This window comes from Micromys minutus (genome assembly GCF_963924665.1).
Source record: "Micromys minutus genome assembly, chromosome: 24".
In the NCBI taxonomy this organism is placed as follows: Eukaryota; Metazoa; Chordata; class Mammalia; order Rodentia; family Muridae; genus Micromys; species Micromys minutus.
The window spans coordinates 1,404,595-1,420,506 of NC_137959.1; positions in this window are offsets into that span (position 1 = coordinate 1,404,595).

Below are 15,912 nucleotides of genomic sequence, written 5' to 3' on the forward strand. Positions count from 1 at the left end.
GTATTGCAAAGAAGTGTTTTGTAGATCAACAATTCTATTGGACAGCAACGGCTGTACTGACTTGTTTCAGCAAATAGTCCTCCTCTCTAACCAGAGCTGCAGTTGGCAGCACTGGCTGACTATATTTATAATAATCCACAGTGTCCAAGTTCACTGGGATTTACCAGTAGATAAAGAGTCACATTAAATAATGAATCATTACTCCTAGACTGTTAAGTCCTTTTAGCATTTATGCCTACTATTTGTGTCTACTAGTCATACTTGAAGTATATAGCATGGTTTCTTCTTTGGAAAAAAGTGTTAAGCAATTCCTTTCTATCAAAACATTCTTCACTTAATGAGCCAGCTAACCACAGCGGGATTGATTCTACCACACTAAGTATATTGACCCCTAGTCACATTCTCAATTTTGTTTCGTTGAGTAACAAATTACCAAAAATTTGTAGGCTAAAACAAGTTCTATTTATTATCTCACAGTCCTGACAAAATTTCAAAATAGCTGATGTGTGTTCTCTGCCTGGATTCACCCAAGTGCAAAGTCAAGATGTTGAATAGGCCAGACTTCTATCTGGAAGACCCCAGAAATCACTCTTGCAAGGCAATTCAAATGGTTGAAAGAACCTTCAATCCATTGGGGACTGTATTCTACTCTCCATTATTGTGTTGGTGTTATACTTTAGTATTATGATTCTTGCCTGGCACACACAAGTCTTTGGGTTTAATATCCAGACTTAAATATAACCCCCCCATCTTCCTTGTTACATGCATTTTATATCTTCAATCCCAGCAACTACACCTAATATCCCCCTGCCTCTTATCTGCTGATTTCTGCCAGCAGCCAGAATAACTAGCTCTGTCCAGTTAGGTTTCTTTTGCTGTGATAAAGCCTGCACTAACAACAACTAGGAAAACAAAAGGAAAGGACTTTTTTCCTCTGACAAAATATGGTGATAATTTAGCCTTGATATGAGTCCATCTTTCAGAAGGAAGTCAGAGCAGGATTTCAGGTAAGGCACCTGGAGGCAGGAACTGAAGCAGAGATGGTGAAGGAACATTGCTTACTGGCCTACTGTCCATGGCTTGCTTACCCTGCTTTTTTTACAGCAAAGGCCACATGCTCAGGGTTGGCACTATCTATAGTAGGCTCAGGCCTCCTACATCAATTGTTTATCAAGAAAGTATCACAGGACCTCCAATTCATTGGGGGAATTTAGTAACTTGTGTCAAGTTGACAAATAACTAACTCATAATCTCTAGGCATTAAAAATAAAATACTCAGTGATTGGAGTCATTAGATAATATCCTTGTCTATCCCCACCATATGGTACTAAAAATAGATTGAACCTAGGATCTTGTACATACTAGACAAGTGCTCTATCACTGAGCTGTAGCTCTGGTTTATTTTTGGTTTTATTTTTGAGACAATGTCTCATTAAGTTTCCAAGACAATTTTGAGCTCAATTTGTGGTTATGCTGGCCTTGACTTGATAGTTTCCCTTTCATAGGCTCCAAAGTAGCTGAGAAAATACTAGTTTTTATACCTTGTGCCAGATAATGTCATGGCCATTTAATGCCATGATGGAAAATATTAAGAATAATGTAAGTGATACTACACTCAAATTGGGGGTAGGACATACAAAGGCAGACCAGCTGGAAGTCATTCCTAGAATTCTACATACCAGGCTGGTTATTTTTATTGTACTAGGCTAGTGTCTTAGGGTATGCATAGGTGTGAAAAGACATTATGACCAAGACAACTCTTATAAGAAAACATTTAATTGGGGTTTACTTACAGTTTCAAATATCCAGTCTATTATCATCATGGCAGGAAGCATGGTAGCAGCTAAGTAGACATGGTACTAGAGAAGGAGCTGAGAATTCTCCATCTTTATCTGAAGGTTTTCAGAAAGAGTCTTTCTTACACACTAGGCGGAGTTTGAGCCAGGAGTCCTCAAAGCCCAACCTCAGAGTGACACATTTCCTCCAACTAGGCCATGCTTATTGTAACAAGGACACACCTCCTAATAGTATTACTCCCCTTGGGCTGGGCATTTAAAACATAAGTCTATGGGAACCAAACCTATTCAAACCATGACAGCCAATGTAGGTCCACAGTCTTGAAACCCCTGTAAAATGGGCTAATCTCAAGACATTCATCACCCGAACTCCCAAAGCCTCCACTCTGAGTGACAGGAACATGTGATATTTTACCACTGAGGATTAAGTCTCAATTCAAAACTAGTGAATAACTAGATAAAATAATTTCAAAGAAGTCCAGGTTCTTCTTTACCACAAGTTTATAGTTACCTTGGCAAAATGGCAGGGTGTTTTCTCATAGAAAGGTTTGGAAAAGTGTTCAATTAAAGTCTTCAAAGATTTTTTCCAAGGAAATTCAGCCTTCTACTCAGTTAATGCATTTGGGATGACTAAGCCAGCCCCTGACACTGTAAAAAAAAAAATACCACAGTCTTAAACATCAGGTATTTGTTGTGTTTCCTTATAGATCTGAAGGCTAGGTGTCTGGAATTAAGATGTAGTAGCTTCTTATGAGGTCTCTTCCTTGGTTTTGAAAATATTTTTCCATGTCTGCACTTTTCTCTGTAACATAACCTTCACTTCTTATAAGGACACTCATCTTATCTAATTAGGTTCCATCCTAATGTGTATCAAATCTAAATTATCTCTTAACAAATTTGTCTCTAAACAGAATCACAAGACACACTGAGAAATAAGCATTTCGTTTCCTGACATGATCCTTTTTACAATATAAATGAAGACAGTCATTTCTCCCACTTAAAGTAGTCTCATTCTATGAGCTCTTCTGTATGATTCAAAATGGTGGAAATACTGTAACCTCTTAGACAAAGCATTTGGAATGAAATGTGTTCCAGATTCCTGGGGAGAGTGCTATTGAAGGTGTTGATTGTTTTTACTTTAGCTCTGAAATGCTTGAATTTACAAGCTGAGCTTTCTGGGAAATAGCACTCTCAAATATTAACATGAAACTCACTTGTCTTTAATATATACTTTATACTTATAGCCAGAGGTGAAGTAGACACAATGTTTTCAGTAATTTTGTGCACACAATAGTTTTGTGATGTCAAATACTCTAATTGTGGTATTATGGCAAGGGCTCAAAAAGGTTTGGATTTGGGAGCATTTCCTGTTTCCAGTTTGGGGATTCAGGACGTTTAAGCTATAATATTGTAAAACTTCAGTTCTCAGAAATACTTAGCTTTTGCCTCCCACATCAGGGGCCACTCCCTTTTCTCAGCTGTATACTAGGGGAGAAGTCTCAAGCAATATAAGAAATTGCATGGAGACAATCCTGAAGCAGCTCAAATTCTCTAACTACCCTCAACACTATTAGCATAACTACATAATTGATCCCCAGCCAATATACAGAACCTAGGAAACTTATTATAGGTAACTTGGGCTATTAAGTTTTTGAAACAATTGTTATTTACCCAATACTAAACTGAAAGAATGCTGACTTCATTAGCAGTAAACTTTCTACAACTCTGATTGTCATTGTAGTCCTAAAGACAATACAGATAAAACCTTCAGAAAAATGTGAGTGAATTACCCAAGAATTCATTATTGGAAGTATCTGACATAGTGGGAAGGTGGCCTCTCAGAGAGGGAATGCCATGGGCAGGTCTGCAGCTATGTGAGTTAACAAGTCTTTTGCCATATGTCTCAGTTCTTTTCTCTATCTTTTGATGCTCTTATCTAGCATGAAGGACAAAATAGCTATGGGACCTCTAGCTCCATAGACCTTGTAGTTGTGTCTGAGCTTATGTTTCACCAGATATTACTATACATGAGGGATTCACTGAGAATAACCATAGGGGGATTCTAACTTTATCACTATACCCTCTCAAGGATATCCAACTTTTGTAATTTATCCTTCTCTTTGTGTATACTCTCCAGTGCCAGCAGATGCAATCTGCCCACATGATAACTCTACTGTTGCTGTAGCAACAGACTCTCTCCATCCTTTGATCTCCCAATATTAAGGCTTCTTCCACCACTAAGTCTCATGCTACCATTGGCAATAATTTAAGTGATTAAAGCTAGCAAATAACATTGATTATCAGCTATAAGCCAAGATGTCTTCAGTACACTCATGAGATATGTAAGATATTCAATCCAGGAACACTCTTTGACAGATTATAGTGCAGGCACAGAATCAGTGAGAGACATGGCCAAAAGTTGAAAGACGGAACCAACTAAAAATACTTAAGCAGAGGTAAAGAGCAGCAACAACGGAGGATGAAACACCCAAGACTCCCCATGACAGTAAACTGTAATCACTTCTATGTAGAGAAAGGAAAATATGAGAAAAACTCTCAGAACTGGCAAGAGTTGAAAACATAAGAGAATCTGGTCATTTGGGAGATATATACATAGATACTGCTAAATGAAGATCTAGTTGGGAGGAATTATAGGAAATCTATGATCTAACATGTTTCCCTTCCAATATAACCATTCCCTGACACTCTCTACCATTGGCCAGTCATTGAGAAGTAAGAGCCAGGGAGTCAGGTGGATACTGTCCACAAATGTCAGCCTCTAGTGGCTCAGAAAAGGTGGAGAAAGCAGACCATGCCTTAAAAAGTCCACATAAAATCTCTGGTATGATTCAGATCCAAATCTTATTTTTCCCCTGGCTACACTAGTGAGACTGAGGACCTGATTAAGGCCCATGTCTTGTCCTGTCAAAATTGCTGCCCAACTCTTTGCATGATGGAGTACACAATACAGGCTGCGAAGTTCTTGGCAAGATGGTGAACTTCGATTCTATTATTCTCATTGTTTTTCTCCTTTGCTTGATTTTTTTTTACTATTTTTCTAAATTGTTTTGAATCATTTTATCTCTGATCCTGAGCAGTACTTCCAAAATGTGTGTTGTCCACTCCTTAATTTCCAGCATTCTTGCAAACTTACCTTGGTTTCCTTTTTATTGCTGTGATAAAACACCATGGCAGAAGCAAATTATATAAGAACTTAATTAGTCTTACAGTTCAAAGGATTATATTCCATGGTGATGCTACAAAGGAAAAGCTGAGAGCTCACATTATGATTCACAAAAAGAAAGAACTCCTGAAATTGCCGGACTCTTAAAACCTCAAAGCCTAGTGACATACTTCTTTCAACAAGGACATGCCTTCTACTTCTTCTAAAAGAGGTTCAACTGAGAATCAAGTATTTAAACATATGAGCTTATTCAAATCACAATGTTCATATTCAAATCCCACAATGTGTGATGTGTATGTGTCTACGTATATGTGTGTACACATATGCTAAAGGTGAACATGCACATAGGTGTGCATGTACATGTGGGAGTCAGAAATTGTTGCTGAGTATCTTCCTAAATTGTTCTAAATTATTCTTTCAAGAAAGGTCCTTAGAAGGTATAGTGATAAAGTTAGAATGCCCCTATGATTATTCTCAGTGAATCCCTCATGTATAGTACTATCTGGTGAAACATAAGCTCAGACACAACTACAAGGTCTATGGAGCTAGAGGTCCCATAGCTATTTTGTCCTTCATGCTAGATAAGAGCATCGGAAGATAGAGGAAAGAACTGAGACATATGGCAAAAGACTTGTTGACTCACATAGCTGCAGACCTGCCCATGGCATTCCCTCTCTGAGAGGCTACCTTCCCACTATGTCAGATACTTCCAATAATGAGTTCTCGGGCTGTCATTTTTGTTTTACAAACCTCTTATTGTGTTCCTGATTAAATCTAGACTATTATCCTCATCACCCTAAATTCTCCAAGTATCAACCTCATGGAGAAGCTATAGTCTAGGATCAGGCCTCTCTTCTTGCAGGGCTTATACTCTTGACAACCAGGAAGCACAGTAAATAAGACTTGCCTAGAACCCCTCATTCACATCTTACTTTTGTAAGCATTATTACTACTTTTTCTGAGATCAAAAGACTTCACATTATTTTTTACCTTCCTATCTCCCATTTATAATAAAACTTTCTTGACAGGTATCAGTGATGCTCTCTCTCTCTCTCTCTCTCTCTCTCTCTCTCTCTCTCTCTCTCTCTCTCTCTCTCTCTCTCTCTCTCTTTCACACACACACACACACACACACACACACACACACACACACACTTCATCTTCCTGTCTTTACTTCCACAGTACTAGAATTAAAACTACATACAACCAGGTCCATATACTTATAAGGCAAATAATTTACCAGAAGAGCCATTTCTCCAGCCAGTGTGCTGGGGAGTCTATAGTCTTGTATATACTGGGCACTCTGCCTCTCTACAGCTCAGGGACCACAGCAAGAAAAGTTACCCTGCAAAACAATTAGATGTTTCATTACACACAACCAGGTTGAATCAAGGAAATTAATTGAAGATGGTGGCCTTAAGCTTTCAGAAAGAAACTGCAAAGGCCACAGATTGCGGTCATATACAAGACACAGCCAAGTAACCAGCCTGTGCTCTGTCCTTTATCACTTGTCCCCAGAAGCTTGATACATCTTAAAAAAGCATAACTTGGTTTGGTTGGAAATGTCTACCTCTGCTACTCACAAAACAAGAGTGTGTTATCTCAAAGGAAACTGAGCAGAGATAATACTTTGTTGTGTGGGTATGTATGTGTGCATATGTGACAGAAGTGGACCCAAGGAAGCATATGACTATGTATAGAACAGAGCCTAGTGGGCATTAAGCGCTAGCCTGAAGTCAAAGCAGGTTGCTCTCTATTTTTCTCAGAACTGATGGACATATTGACTACGTCAAGTTCCCCTGTGGCCACAAATTATACTGTGAAATTTTGGCTTGATTTAAAATCACAGAGAAATGGGTGTGTTTACAAGAGAGTGGTTAGTTCTATAAAAAATGCACATATGAACACATACTGTGGTTCTTCGCTGAACCATCAGCTTACCCCAAAACACCCAAGTCAATCACCATCCTGATATTGTCTTTGTTAACTCTCTTAACATGATTTAAAATCTTTTTTAAAACTTTTTACTCCAATCCAAATGAATTCAAGTTCTAATACACTTCACCCTGCCCCAGCCTGTCCTGCCTATATTGCTCATCAGGACTCCTTGCAGGGAGTAGACCATAGGCAACAGTACCATTATGGCTGCTACTCAGAATCCCTCACAGACCTGGACCTACAGGCTAGAATCAGCTCCTTTCTCGCTACACTCACAAGGCCAATTCTCAGGGCACTTCAGAGAAATCAAAAATAACACCTCATCAGAAAAATTTCAGGACCCCTGCAAGAATGAGAACCTTTGAGAATGGCCTTTTCAGCTTCAAAGCCCCCATGGTGAGTAAAGTTTCAAAGCATGGCATGTTAGCCTTTGATAATTTGATGTTTTAAAGCAATGGTCTTAACCTTTTCTTAGGTCATAGAACCAACCGTTTGGAAACCTAATGAAAGCTATGGAGATCCTTCTGATCTTTGTTTATGAATATTTTCTTTCTCCCTTCCCCCCACTTCTTTAGGACTGTGTTATATCCATTCATTCACACAAAGTTGACATTCAGCAAGACATTATGATTTGGGTTGAATTGCTGCATTCATTTACTCTTTGACAATTTCATATGTAGACAGTAAATTTGAGGCATTTTCACTAATCATCATGGTCTTTTATCACCCCATCTCACTAACCCTCATTATTCACAACAACTTCTTTTCTGCTTTAATCTATATATCCTTTAGGATTCATAGACCTTCAGTGAGAAGTGTGGCCTCACAGCCCTAAGAATGCTGAAATTATGAGCCCCTTCTGTGCAGGTCTTGTGCTGGCAACTACAGCATTAGTGGGTTCATGTGTGTAATAACTCATGCAGTATCATGTCTCAAAGACACTGTATTATAGCATTCCTCCACAACCTCTGGCTCTTGCCTTCTTTCTGACACCTCTTCTAAGATGGGTGATAGAGAGGTTCCATTTAGGGCTGAGCACTCCACAGTCATTCCGTCTCTGTGCTTTTACCAGTTTGAGTCTTTGTACTAACCTCTGATCATTATAAAAAGAGTCTTTTTTCATAAAAGCTGTGAGTGGCACTAAACAATGGTCATAAAGATAAGGACGTTAAAAGTAATTTGACACCATGTCTACTTAGTAAAACAACAGCAATAGCTTCTTCACTCAAGTCCATGAACTCCCCAGCCACAACTTCTTAGCTGGGTTTATAGCACAGGGAAATCACCAGGTAAGGTGGAGGCCTTTCTACTGCTGATGTATTTTTACAGTAGGCATTTATTTTTATTAGTAGCTGCTCTTGTCCTGTAAGTGTATTTTGAATATTATTCCCACATTCAAAACTTAGCCATATGTTTATAAATCATTCCACTAAAAATACTTGTTCATTCATTTGTTTTCCAACCAGTCATTTTTTAAGCTTTGAATGTACTGAGAACTTTTCCATGTCCCAGGGTCTGGGGAGAAGCAGGAAACAAGCCAATGATTCCCTGCCTCAGATTCATTCCATTTGATTTTACAGTGCACAAATGAAATAGCAAGTACGGGAAAAGACCACAAAGCCTAGCAGAAAGAATATCAATTCTAGAATCGAGGGGAAGAGCTAAAGGGTGCCTTCTGAATATACTGGGATAAAAGAATGGGTAGGAGTTACTTAACATAGCTGGTGAAGAATATTCAGCTGTCCAGCAGCTTGTTGCATCAACAATAACAATAAATGCCCTTTCTGAGAAAAGGCCTTAATTATAGGAAACAGAACCTAGGCTGAGATCTATGGAAAATGGTGTTACTCAGGCTAAGAAAGTTTCTTAATTCTTTCAACTCCCAGCAAGTAAACAATGAGTTGAGGGATCCAAAAGAGTGACCCTTGACTTGAGTCTCCAAACACCTCTGTACTTCTACTAGCAGTTGTGAACTTTGGGGCAGTCTCGGCATAAGCTCAGTGTTTCTCATGTTTACCTTTTTTATTGACATTGGCTACATTTTCTAAAACATAAATGAGCCCTGCTTCCCTTGCACGCACGCATGGTCCCAGGGCTGATTTTCAGCCCTCCAACTCTATATTTCCTTTCACTGTCTCATATCTTTATTTTCTCATTGGAAACTCTCCTGAACCTTCATCTTTTCATTTTGTAACATAGACTTAAACCCTTTCTGCCTCCTCAGAGTGCCTTCTGCATCAACTCAGGCCATCACTCTTACAGCACAGATCCTAAAATATACATATAATTCTGAGTGCCACGTGTCTGTCTGGGAGCCAAACACTGCCTGGAGCCTTGTGTATTTCTCTGTCTTCTCAAGTTTCTCATAAGACTTAAGTGCTGGCCTAACTCCAATGTGGAGTCAGGGCTGGAGAGGCTACAGACCTTTCTCCAAAGGACAGGCTGAACTAGCAGAGTTGAGAGAAATGCAGAGTCAGAAAAGTGATAGGAGGGGGAAGCTGTGCAGTGAATAGAGCAGAGCCTACTCTAGCTCATCTGAGACCCCATGCAAATCAGGTTAACCCACATTCAGGTGAAGCCACCTTACTTTCTACATATTTGAACTTGGATCCAAGTGAGGAAAAAGCCCATTTCTCCTCCTGAGACCTTTAGTTATTCATTTGGGTTAAACCAAAATCTTCCTGCTTGTACACCTATAATATGCTTAAATTATTTTAATTTAAAAAATTATACAATATATTTTAACCATGTTTCCCTTCCCTCAAATTCTCCCAGATCTCCCCTATCTCCCTAGCCAACCAACTTCATCTAATGTGCTCTCTCTCTCTCTCTCTCTCTCTCTCTCTCTCTCTCTCTCTCTCTCTCTCTCTCATCTTTATTTCTATCTCTCTTGATCCCTCCCCACTCACACTCACATGTAAACACACACACACACACACACACACACAGAATGTTACACACACATGTTAAACACACAAAATGATAACAAACAAATGATAAACTAATAAGACAAAATTGTTGTTTTACTTACAAATTCTTATTCGGCATTTTTTCCTGTGTGTTCAACTGAATTGTTTAGATTTTCTCCCATGGCTGCATTCAGGGAGCCTTCAAAGAGACTCTAAACTTATTTTGTTCCATATCTGCCACAGCACAAACTAAGTGCCTCCAACATATTCACCTCCTCTTATCAGTCGTATTAAGCTGAAATGAGTGGTACTGAATTAAAAGGCACTGTTAAAATGCAAATCATTTACCCAGACTCTGCAAGACATTAAGGCCCCATTTAAAATCTTGGCACAGGGTGATTTATTGGATCAGCTAAGAACCACTCAGTGAGCACTGAAGAGTTGAAATGTGGGAGACACACTGCAGACTCCAGAAAACCTTAAGGGAGAAGAGGAATGGAGGATCTGGAATGACACATAAATCCACCATGCTAAGGCTTTAGCTGTTCTGGCCCTGACTTAATAATAACTAAAGGAATGTACATAAACTTGGGAACCAAATAAACTGGGTTCTAATTCCAGAGCTTTCTTTACTGGTTCTATGACCTTGGAATAATTAATTAAACCCCTGAACCACTATTTCTACTAAAGTGTTTAATGGGGTATGCTGCTTACCTTTCCCTAGCCCGAAGATTTTGATTGTGATCAGCGGCATATACTTCTAAATGTTTTATAGACTGGTGCCATGGAGGGAGGATACTCTGAGCCTTGACCAATGAATGAAAGCAATGGTGGTGCACTAACCTGATGGAGGCACGAGGTCACCTTACTCATTCTCCACCATTATGTGTGTGCTCACAACCTTATAAATGCAACCTACCTAAACTGTTTCTGTTGTTCACATGTATATGGTTTCAGGGCTGATAATTTTTTATTGGGTAACCAGTTTGGGAGTTCATCCCTAGGAGAGCTAATTCCTCCTCTCTCAACAGTAAATAGGTAACTGAATTTCTTTATCTAGGGGTGTGACCCAGTGAGATTTCCTCCTTCTGAAAATTCTCTACCATCATTCTCCAGTGATCACTTTCATTCACAGTACCTTAATGTCTAACTATGCCGAATAGAACTGAGAACATCACTAAGTCAGTAAAGTTCTTGTGCCACAAGCATGTGGAACTGAATCTCCAGAAGCTACATAAAAAGTCTTTTTGGAAAGCCAAGCAAAATGTCAAATTTACAAGCCCAGCACTAGGGAGGTAGAGACAGGCAGATATGCGGGGCCTGGCTCTCTAGCTGCTTTAGCCAAACCAGTAAGTTTCAGGCCTAGAGTCCTATTCTCAAAACAAAGGCAGAGACCAACTGAGGAATGACATTTCTGAACTCCACATGAATAACTCATGAATGCGAATGCACACACACACACACACACACACACACATACACACATCAGATGGATATTGTCATGCTCCTCTTTCCACTTAACACTGAGATTACCAGAAAGCATACAAGCACCTTGCACATCAGAATCAGGTCTTCTCATTTCTTGTTGCTAAGACACCTAATGCCACTTTCACAGGCTTTTACCCGGAGAAGAAATCACTTGGCATATAGGCTTCACTAAAATTCTCCTTTCTGGATGAATCTCTCACTGAGTGAGATGTGAATTGTTTTAAATGAAATCTCTCTTTCTCTGCATGCAGACTTGGAGGAAGGGCTGCTTTATGCACTCAGACACCCTCATTTGGTTCCTTCCCTCAAAGAAGAATATAAAATGTTTTCATGTGCTCACACATCCCTGTAAGCTGCAGCAATACACTTCACTAGCTGTAGTAGCCAAATCCTGGGAGGTGTGCATGTGGCCCCCACTGAAGCAGAGACTACAACTCACAGGTGTAGAAACAATTTTTCTACTAGGAATTGTACTTTTCTTTTCTCGTGTTTTTTTCTGGATCCATGCAAAAGAAGAAGCTATGACTTGATGGAAACGGGACATCAGTTATAAGTCAAGTTATATAAGGTATGTCTGTTGTCTCCCCAAGACTTTGTCTGACTGCATAGTTTTACAAAGCAAATTCCTCCAAGATGACTGCTGGGTTGTTCCTCCTGCTCCAATGAATAAGTGGATTTTATGACAACCTTTTAAATGTTCACTGACTACATACAAGTAATCACTGTTGTGTCAGACCGGTCTGAATTGTGTGTGGCCCAACAGCTACCTTCTGAGTCCTGATGATTCTCTCCTTAAATGTGCCTTCTTTAATATATCTTACTTGTTTAAAGCAAGTCTTCACTCCTATTAGCTGGAACAAACAGAATTATCAGCACAGCTTGCCTTGCGCCTAAAGATGGGTGGAGAAGAGATTGGCAGCATGATGTAGTGATGTATCTGCTTAGAGAGAGGAGGGAGAAAAACCAAAGCCTATGGTGCCAAAGACTGGCTGGGATACAGAGAGAGATGACATTAAAAATATAGATTACAGTCAAGTTGTTGAAAACACAGTTGCTTATTGATGTGGGTTTTTTTCTTTTCTTTTTATTTTGGTTGTGCCTACTTGTGTGATGGGCATTGTGCTGATGGCCTGTGAATACAAGTGAATTTGTATCAAGTTCTTACCCAAGGAAGCACAATGCAATAGAAATTCTTATTCAATAGACATAATTTAAACTCCCCATTAAAAGTGCTTTTGAGCACAAGGAACAGAAATTAAAAATGACAGTGCTTACTAATTATTTTAACTGGCCACAAAACACAGAATTTACATACTGGTACAATATTAACTTCTCATCCAATGGTTACAAGACAGATTCTCCAACTCCCGATGTTACATAAAGCCAATTAAAGACTACATGCATTCCCTTTGGTCTTTTCCTACTTCCATATGCATCTCTGTTTCTTAGGGTAACTAGAGGATGAATGTGTAGTTTCCCTAGCCTACAGACTAAAAGAAATTCCAAGGGAAGAAATGTAGAGAGATGGGCTTTTATACAGTCTTACTTATAAGCACTTTCCTGACCAGTGTTGTATCATAAAATTGATCAATTGATGGAATGTAAAGTGTTTGCCTAACATGAAAACAGCTGTAGGTTTGATTCCTGGAATTGCATAAAATAATGTGGCATAGGGAATTACAATCTTAGCATCTGATTCCCTATCTGGGAGGATCATAAGGCCAAGGCCATCCTCAGCCACATAGTAAATTCAAGGCTAATCTGAGGCACATGAAACCTGACTCAAGTGAAATTAAATCTTTCACTGTGAAGTGGAGATCATTTCTAACTTTATGGACAATGAAACAGAAGCATTGAATTGTGTAACTGTGCAATGAGACTTGAATTTGAGGAATAGACATAAACACATCTCAAATAATTCTGCTTCATATTTGACTGCATTTGCCTAGAGGAAGAAACCAAGCAGGGTTGTAAGTGAGGTCCTATATGGCAAGGACATGTTGAATAATGAGAACAGCCGACCCTGTGGTCCAAAGCCCTGAAGATCTGAACATTTAAATTGTTGGGTAAGAACAAGAAACCAGATGGTAAACACAGGGTATCTTTCAAGAAACTGGATTAGATCAAGGCATTTATTCCTCTTGATGTGGTGTCCCAACGCCACCTAATTTCACATGTTAAAAGAAGCCAGGTTTACTCATATCTACAGTTCTAAACAATGAAAGTATTGTTATCTGCCAGACTGAGGTCATGAGTAGAGTATTATGCAACCACTGGTAAATAATTTCTATGTGCCTCCTGAAGAGTTCTAGTAGGTCCGAGCAAGGCAAACATGGCTCTGACAGACTGTGCCCTTCCCCAAGGTCTGTTTGCATTGCTAAACTCTTAAATTTTATTTCTAAAGCTAGCCAGAAAAGTCTATTTTCTTACTTGGCCACTTCCTCCTCCTGGGGCTAATTAACATGGTCCAGCTATCAAATTACTTAAGTCCTACAATGAAAAGCTCCTCTTTGGCTGCCCTAACTAACGTGTTCAATCAAAATAAACCAATTTGTCCTAACACAAGTTTCCTTATATAAACTACCATTTGCCTAAGGGCCACATCTGTCTCCTCCATATCCAGAGGCAGTCCTTTGTCCTTCCAAGACCTTGCCTTTTTCCCTTGCCCATTTTCCCTTTTTTTTTTTTTTTTTTTTTCTCATTCTGTCTCCTGTCTTTGTCCTTTAGTACCTGCCCTCTGTTCCTTTGGGGCAACTAAGTCTTCTTTGTGCTGGTAACTTTATCTTGGTGTATCCAGCACTAAGGCCTGTCCTTTCATTTCCAAAATGGTGTGGTATAAGTACTAGGTCCAAGGCACAGACAGATGGGGTGCACTGTGTCAGAATCACTGTGGATGCACAGAAGGCCTCCATGGTCCCCTGGCATCATAGCCTACCCAGAGCTATATTCCTCCCATGCTACAGTCCACTAGTCATTTGCTTGCTGCTGTGACAAAATGTCTGGCAAAGCAACAGTTTGGGACTCATAGTTTGAGTAGACACAATCCATTATGGCAGAGCAGGCCCAGACACAGGGACATGAGACAGCTGATCACATAGCATACAGAAATGAAAGCTGTGTATATAAAGAGTTTTCACCTTTACATTCATCCCAGGAAAACAGCCAAGGGGGTGGTATGACTCGTGTTCAGGGTTAAGTCTTCCTTTCTCAGTTAAATCTCTATAGAAACCCCTCACAGGCAAATTCAAATTGTTGTTTCCTAGGTGTTTCTAAATCTACCAAACTGAAAGCAAGGCTAAGCATAACCTAAGCTTCTGATACATAGAAATATTGCCACCTCTGATTGGTAAACCATCTTCTCAGTGTAATTACTGTATACGTGGAGGCTGGGACTCCCAGCCAGTCATGAACCTTTACTGACTATTTTCTTATGGTTTTCATGCTTACAGCCTTTGTATCCTTCTTAAGTCCCATCTATAAGCCTAGTAGGTTATATGTACAAAGGCTCCTTCATAACTTAAAAAATTAATTTAAATAAAATGAAGCTCCTCCCTCTTATTAAATTACTGTATTTAATATTGAACTGAGTTTGATGATGTGCTTAGAGATGCTTTCAAATCAATGTTATTCAAAACAATCTCCAACATATGGACTAATGACTGTGAACATGTGGTAAATAACAACCATGAATTTTGAAAGTAGGTCTATATGTTCAATAGATAATCCTAAAACATTCAAAGCTGTGAGAACCCCTTTTTAACAAGATCTTTGCAGGTTCCAAGCAGTGTCTGGCCCCCAGGTTGAGAACCACCACATTGAAATGTCTCATCCTTACAACTCCACAGCTATAGGGTATGTGTGTCTCTAATTTTTATGGTGTCACTCATGCTGTAAAGCTTTATTGACACAGGTATTCGAAGAAGGAAGACTGTTTACAGAGTCTTCAGTGAGGAAACCAAGATCAGTGTCTAATAGGAAAAGCAGGGAAACCTATGAAAGGACTTGAGCATCAAGAAAATTTGATTCCAAGCCATGTCCTAGTACTAGGATGGCTTGGGGATTGTTTCCTTCCTCTAGCAGCTGAGCTCTTAGCCCACTGCCTAAGTGATGCTAACCCCTCATGCTCCCCAGACCTCCTGTTTTACTTCTGGCCATTTCTTAGCCCATATGCTCCACCTGGCACAAGATTTCAGCTTCCAGTGTACAGGGGTGATTTGTCTTTCTACAAAACAAATACAGTCAGAGGGAGAAGAGAAACAAGTAATAAATAATCTCAAAGTGGAAAGCTACTGTGGAAGTTTGGAGCCAAGAGAGAAAAACAAAAACAAACCCCCAAGAAAACATAAAAGCTCAGGATGATTTATTTCATAATTTAAAACCCAAAACCGCCTTCGGGAGGTAGGAGTTGTTTGTCCAGTTTTACCCTGGAGTGAATCATATATAGCTAAGCTATACACCCCTGGAAAAAGCTCTGCTTTTCCAGTGGGAACACTAAGATGTCATTAAGCCCAGCACTGTGTGGTTGTGCCAGAATCAAATGTCCTTTGAAATTGAGAACAGCAGCAAGAAAGCCTCAGGGCTATGCTAAATTTCCCCT